Source organism: Glossina fuscipes, unplaced genomic scaffold (genome assembly GCF_014805625.2).
Source record: "Glossina fuscipes isolate IAEA_lab_2018 unplaced genomic scaffold, Yale_Gfus_2 226, whole genome shotgun sequence".
NCBI lineage: Eukaryota > Metazoa > Arthropoda > Insecta > Diptera > Glossinidae > Glossina > Glossina fuscipes.
Genome location: NW_023998569.1, coordinates 1,331,408 through 1,339,079, shown reverse-complemented (window position 1 = coordinate 1,339,079; position 7,672 = coordinate 1,331,408).

Here is a 7,672-nt window from a genome sequence, read left to right as displayed (position 1 = left end):
GACCGACTCAACAGTAGCAGAAACGCTAACGTTCTTTGCAGACTTTGAGGACACATTAACTTGTAACAACGAATCAGACTTTGGAGGACTCAGAGTCTTAATTATTTCAAATTTCTCCCACAATGAGCCGAGATTTTTTTCGTCTCTGTGAAGGGATTGTAGAAGTCTATGTCTCGCTTTCTACAGTCAGGACATGACCATCGTAAGCCTTTTGAGGGGTGCATCAGCAGTACGGCCGATAATACCAGCACACTTTGCATAACAAAAACGATCACACAGCCAGCACGAGATGAATCGTTCAGATTCAGGGCCTGTTTTCGCACGACATGACGTAAATAATCAATCCATGTCGAGTGAAAACAAAAGGAGCTTATAAAGAAAAAAAAGAACAAAAAGCTAAAAGATTCCACGACACAAATTTTCAGCAAATTAAAGCTAACTTCTCACTTTCGTTGCCACTGTAAAAATAGAGCGAAAGCCAAACAAACTGTAAACAAAGATTAATAAAAAAAAAAAGAGACTTTTTATTGCACAAAACCAAAATGAATTTTTCACATAAAAGATTAATACATCATATAAGTTCATTTACACGCTTTATTCTTTTTATACTTTAGACACGAATAAAGCCTAAAAGCTAAGAAATACACTAACAATTTGAAATATTTCTTGCACAGAGTTAAAACGCAACTATAACACGCACGCAGAGCTGCCAAGCTGACTGAATGAATGAATGTAGGCATGAGCGAATGAGATAATGAATTAATGATTGCATGAATGAAGGTATGGCTGAGTGTATAAATGAATGAGTGAATGAATAAATGTATGAATAAATGAATGTACGAATGAAGAAATTAATGAATGAATGAATGAAGCTATGAATCAATGTATGAATGTGTGAATGTATGATTGAATGAATGAACGAGGAAAGACAATAATGAATGTGTAAATGGACGAATGAATGAATTAATGAAGGTATGAACGAATGTATGAAAAATGAATGAACGAAGGTGTGAACGAATGAATGAATGAGTGAGTAGGAAAGTAAGTAGGCGATGTGTTCTTTTTTTTTTGAAAAAGAAAAAGTACAATTTTGGGGAATTCTGATTTGAGTTTGTAATCATTAGGCAATTTTTTTTTGGAATTTTAAAAGCAGAAGGAAAAAATAGATAGAAAAACTTGGAAGAGTTCCTTATTTTATTTATGAAAAGAATAAAGCTGACTTTTACGTTTTACAAGATTATTAAAACCCCAGCGAGTGTATTAATTCGCGTCGTATTAAATTAACGGTGTTCAGAACACATTGAAACGAATTGGGAAGATAATGAAATTAATCGTTGAACAATTAATGCATTTGAAGAATTCATAAGTAAAGAAGTTCTGAGTGGTTATCCCTGTTACAATTGTTTGGAATTTTGTTCAAAAATTTTTCCTGATGTTAATTTTTCCGTATAAATATGAAAGTCAAAGCCGGCGTGTTTCCAGCTTCTTAAATCAGCATCGAATTGGTTTTGTGTATGCTCAACTTTTTTTTCGATATCTTCTTCCCGTTTTATCGTTACGAAAACCGTCTACATCAAATTCAGCAGCCCTTACTACGTCTGCTTTGATAATCACACGTGTGCAGAGGCAACCCATGATGAGAGTTTAAAATTTTAACAAAGCAGCGGTGGTATTTATTTACCTATAAATCTTGAACAGAGTTATTTAATTGTTTAATTTTTATTATTAAAAAAAATTATAAAAATTCTTATTTAATAAAAATCACGAATGTAAATTCGACGAGTTTTTAAATAAGTGATTTAAATGTTATTATTAATTAAATAAGTTATTTTGGCAGTAACTTAATTGGTATTAATTTATAACTCAGATTATTTAACACAATTATTAATTATGTGTTTTGTTTTGCTATTTATTATTCATATTGTTTATTTTAATTATTAAAATGTTTTCTAACTAATATGCTTTAAATGATACTAGCTGGCGAATTAAGTTTACTCATTACATTACACTTTCACTTACGACACATAAAAATTGTAAAAATTCGGTAGGTCAAATTTTTCTTATGGACCCCCCAATTTGGGCGTGCCCTTTAAGTATACTACAACAACGACAATTTCATCTTTTTCAAATCTTCACGATCTTACCTCGAACGCTATTAAAAGTCGTTCGTATCTGTCCGCTTTTTCGACCACTCCTCATATAACGCCTTACTTGTAAAAGCCGTTATATGGTAAAAAAATTGCCATTTTCAAAATTGCATCTGTTTTTCATTCGAATTCGCTATACCACCCATTTATTTATAAACAATTGCATCTGTTTTCAATTTGAATTCGCTATACCGCCCATTGATTTGTAAACAATTGCATCAGGTTTTCATTCGAATTCGCTATACCACCCATTGATTTGTAAATAATTGCATCCTTTGCGAGGCCTACTTTAGGTGGATTATCATCCAATTTTGAGGGACATTTTTGTCCCTTCTTATACGCCAATTGCATTTATAGTTCCGCTTCTTCTTCTTCTTCTTCTAAAATGCAGCAAATCGCCAGCAAATGATTCACTAGGCTAAGTAGGAAAGATTCCAGTTGTTGTTCCCGTTCGTCTAATCGTATTATCAGATGTTAAAACAATTTCAGGGCACGGTGAACAATCAAAAGTGTTGACATTTTTTACGCGTTTGATGAAAAATAACAAGATATTTTAGGTTTTCGACGAAAAACAAACATTTCAAATTTTTCGAGTTAGGATGTTTTTTGCAAGCAAAGAAAATTTCATTTTTTTAGATTTAGGACGATGTTGACTTTTACGTCTTTAGCGAAATATACAAAATTTCTTTTTTCTCAATTTATTACAATGGCGTTTTTGGCAAAATGTAAACGTTCAATTTTTTTTCGAGCTAGGCCGATGCTGGTCCTTACATATCCATTTGTGCGTTTTTAGTTTTACAGTCCATATATATATGTTTGTACATAAATAATGTATTTATGTATTTATATGGGTATATGAATGAATATATGTATATATGAAATAAAATACATTTAGGAACATTTTTTTCACATTTCATTTAATTTTTATTCCTTACAATTTAAGCAGGGGCTAATCATGCAAGCAGGCGACAACGAAGTAGGTGACAATCGCCAAGAGATCTAATCATGTGGGCAAATTAGCTCGCAATTATCGCCAAATACGCTCTCTCGGCAGTTTATGTGGGAACGGCTACACGGCAAAGGATTCAAAAACTCTAACAATTTCAATATTTTTTTTATAACAACTTATCAAAACGTTCCAATTTCAAAAACACTCGTTCTTGGGAGAAAGCACGACAACATGACAAATTTCATCGAAATATCTCGAATATTGCGATCTGTAGGTTGAACAAAAGTCGACATAGGCAGACGGACAGACAAGCTTTGATCGGTTCAGAAAACGATCCTAATTCTTAATAATGTCAATAAGAACACAGGGGCCATTTTTAATAATAATATTAAAATATTAAAATTTAAAGAGTTAGACACTTACTTACCTGCCATACATGCTTTCTGCTTCTGGGGAATAATGCTACATGAAACAATTGTGAACCTAACCTGTACATCTAACCTAAAAGTACATCTTTAAATGCTTCCAAATATCTAGACAAATGATCGGTATTAGATACTTAGCAGATTCATTCACATTCAACCATTTGGAGCGTTTTCACTCCTTTATAGCTTTTTATCTATTCATAAAAAAGCCTGGTCTAAAACAAAATGCAGGGCTTAAACATGCAGCAAACCCATGGTAAACAGATTCGTTTTTCTTCCCTTGGCAACAAGATTACTTATTTAAATTACTTTCTACCGATGATTAGAAACAATTGCCACATTTTTCACTATATCAAAACTAATTAACATAATTTGACATTGTAGGCATACATGCGCAGTCGTCGTGAAAGGAAGGATATGTATCGTATACATAATTCAAATTTCGAAAAGGAAGGTAAACTTCTTATATAAAGCACTCTCATAAATAAATATAAAAAAATTATAATAAACAAAATAAACATTTGCATCCTAAGGCATAAATTCGCTTGATTAAATATGTATAATAACATAATTATAGGAATTATGCATTATATGCATGTAATTATGATAATTGCTGAGCATAAACTGCTTCTTGATGGGTATTAAGAAAATTAATTAGTTATATGTAATATGTATATTTCTGGTAGATTTTTGTGTACAAATTGATCCATAATTTGGCAACGACCATTTACCACTTTAATAAAACAAATTGATTAAAATATTTCAACTTTAAAATAAATGGCTTTTACTGTTTGTTTTTCATAACTTATAAAATAGTAGAGCAGTAGGTGAGGTGAGGTAGGACGTTACTATCAGACTCCGAAAGAAAATCGATGTGCAGTCTGTGGCGAACATTCGTACGCAAAAATATTGTTCCAAGAGAATATATAAATATACAAATTAGTGGAGAATTTTATCTTATTTAGGATAAGTAAAGAAAGCATTTTGTGTTAATTTCCTTACTTTTTTAATACGGACAAAATTTTTCTTTCGGTGGTGAGATGTACTTTCGGCGGTGTCATTTACTTTCGGCGGTGAGATTTACTTTTGTGCAACGTACGAAGGGCCATCATAAAAACAAACGGGGAAAACAAAGGCATATTTTCGCAATTATTATTAAGCAGCTGTTAAAGAAAATTTCTAAATATTTGCGAGAATATTGTGCAAAAATACTGAGTAGCAATTCTACTGTACCTTTTTTCGTGTGTTGATTACACAAACAGCTGCAAAGCACTTGATATACTTAATTAAAAATTCGTTTTTTCTTTTAATAATAACTCTTGTTATATCTTACCAGTTAGGTAAGGATATATATACCAATGCTTTGAAATTCATATCAAACAAATTGTACACACTTGTGCTACAAACCAACCTTCGAAACCCAAAACAATTTGGATAATTTATTTATTTATTTATTCTACTTATACATACATGAAAATCAACTAAAATAAATTGACAGTCGAGTTCAATTGACTCTTAAGTAAATCTTAAATTAATTAATATTAAAACTTAGTATAGGTATAATAAAACGAATAAGAAGGAAAAAAAAGAAAAAAAACATGTACACAACTAGCATAGAGCCACACCCAAAACCGGTACAGAACCAAATCGCGAATGAACCCCTAAGACATCGCAAACAAGCGTAAGCTTGGCAACCGATAATAGTTAACAACAATTAAGTTTCGAATCATAATGATATTTTGAGGTTAAGCGCTAGTTTAAGTACGACATAGGTAAATTACGCGCATTAAGCAATGTTGCTTTAATGGACTTTGAAGAGCCCGATAATGAAAATAAGTGGTAGCCATCATTTAGGTTCTTGCATACAACTCTGAGCGGGTTAAACAGCTCATAATTATATTTACGTTGATTAAGCTTAACCAAGGTAAAGTGCCTAGAGAAGCGGTTGCGGGCATTAAAGCTTATTTCACCAAGTAATGCAGGCGAGCCCATAGCACCATTTATTACTTTTTTACGAAAGAACAAATCTACGTTTTTTGAGAGACGGTAACGACAACAGAAGCAATCTATTTTCATAGGGAGGAAGAGAGGCAATCGGATCCTAACCCAAATTTGTAAGGGCAAACAGCAAGAATTGCTTTTGAACAGATTCAATTGAATCTATATAGCACCTGTATGAAGGAGACCACACAAGAGAGGCATACTCGAGTATGGGTCTAACCAAACACATGTACAGCCTTTTCGAAATGTAGGGTTCATCAAGGTCTTTCGATAACTTCTTTAAAAAACCAGGCGCGGACCTAGCTTTGCTTAACGAGAGTTCAGTGTGCAAGTTAAAACGTAATCTATGATCAAATAGAAAGCCTAAATCTGTGAACGTATCGACGTCCTCCAACTTATGCGAATCAGTGAAATACTGACTAATGAATGACTTTCTTCTTGAGAGAGAAAGCTCCTTACATTTATTTAGATTTAGTTTCAGAAGATTCGAAGAGCGCCATACAACCAAATTATTCAAGTCACTTTCAAGCTGATGTGATTTCGATGCTAGAGAGAACGAAGAAAACAGTTTCACATCATCATTAAGATCTTACTGGAATTAGTGACCAATGGGAGACCATTAATGTATAAACTAAATAAAATGGGACGTAAGCGGCGAATTCATCCGAGGTAATGAAGTTAAAAAAAACCCTGAAGGATCTATTGTGCAGATAAGAGTTTATCCATTTCACTAGAAAGGGAAGCCAGAGGCTTGGAGTTTAAAGATAAGTAAGTTATGATTAACCAAATCAAACGTTTTGCTTAAATCAGTGTATATTACATCTGTGCGAGAGCCACTAGAAAACGCCTTGAAAACATGATAAGTAAACTCTCGTTATAAACGAAACATATCTCCAATTAGTGGAAGAAGCGGTTAAAAACTGAATTGGAAGAAGCGCTTTGAGACACATTGAGAAATATACTGAAAACTTAAATCACGAATATTTTTTTAAATATTTCGTTCTTGAATTAAAAATCGTTGGTTTGAAACTTCAGTTTTTATGTATTCTGTTTTAATCCGACCTAATAACAAATTAGAAAATTATATTTAGTCGTGCTCGAATAACCATCACAAATTTAAAAAAAAAAGTTCATACTCTACAACATTGATTGGGCCCAGCTGATTTTTTTATATTTTCGGAGAAAAGTGAGAATTTACACCATGTGTTTATTGTACTTAATGAGTAGCAAGCGAAAAATATGCAAAGCTAAGGTGTTCACAATGGCGTGCCCTTTGTCTGGGTTGAGTCATTTTAAAATTTGCGATATCTTCATTTTTGCTAACGGGAGAATATTCAGCACAGATACTACACAGTTGCTCAGACAGAGAGCTCGACAGATGAATGGACGGACATGTTTAAGTGCATTCCAAATTTGAAACTGGCCAAGAATTTATATACCCTGTAGAGTTTATGAAGTTTGTTCCTGCGCCTTACAAAGGTATAGAAGAAAAATTAAACTTTGATACACTATAATATTAAATAAGCGTCGCAAACTTTCCAAATCTAAGAGGTTTGAGGTCATGTGTCTTCTTATAAGAGAATTGTTCGAAACCTTGGATTTGTGACCACACTGTAAAGGAAATTATTTGGAATTCTTTGGAAGAATTTTTTTTTGAAACCCCTTTGGTTTTAGAACAAGGTCATCTACAATTCTTTTGCGCTTTGGATTCCCCATTATCTCGTCTATAGAAAAATTTATTTATAATTGTTTTCTTTACTTTTTGAATCATCTTTATTCATTTAACAATCGTTTGCCCTTTCTTTTTGCTTTCAGTTGTAGATTTTGTAGAGTTCTCTAACGAAGTTTGAATTTGAAATTAGCGGTTTGAAGAAAAAAAATTTTATTTAGAGTATTAAGTTTATGCGCATGTAGGCAACACCCAAAAAGACTTAAGATACACACTTCTTTTATTATACTGACTAATTCGGAGTCATTTTCTGGATTGATTTAAGCATGTCTGTTTGTTCTCTTACAGGCTACAGTTACTAAGATATTCTGATAAAATTTCGGCTAAGGACGAACACTATTAAAAATGGTTCGAATCGGTCGCTATATATTAATAACTTTAGGACAGTGTAGGACCGTACAGTGTTTTGCTTGTTTTCATT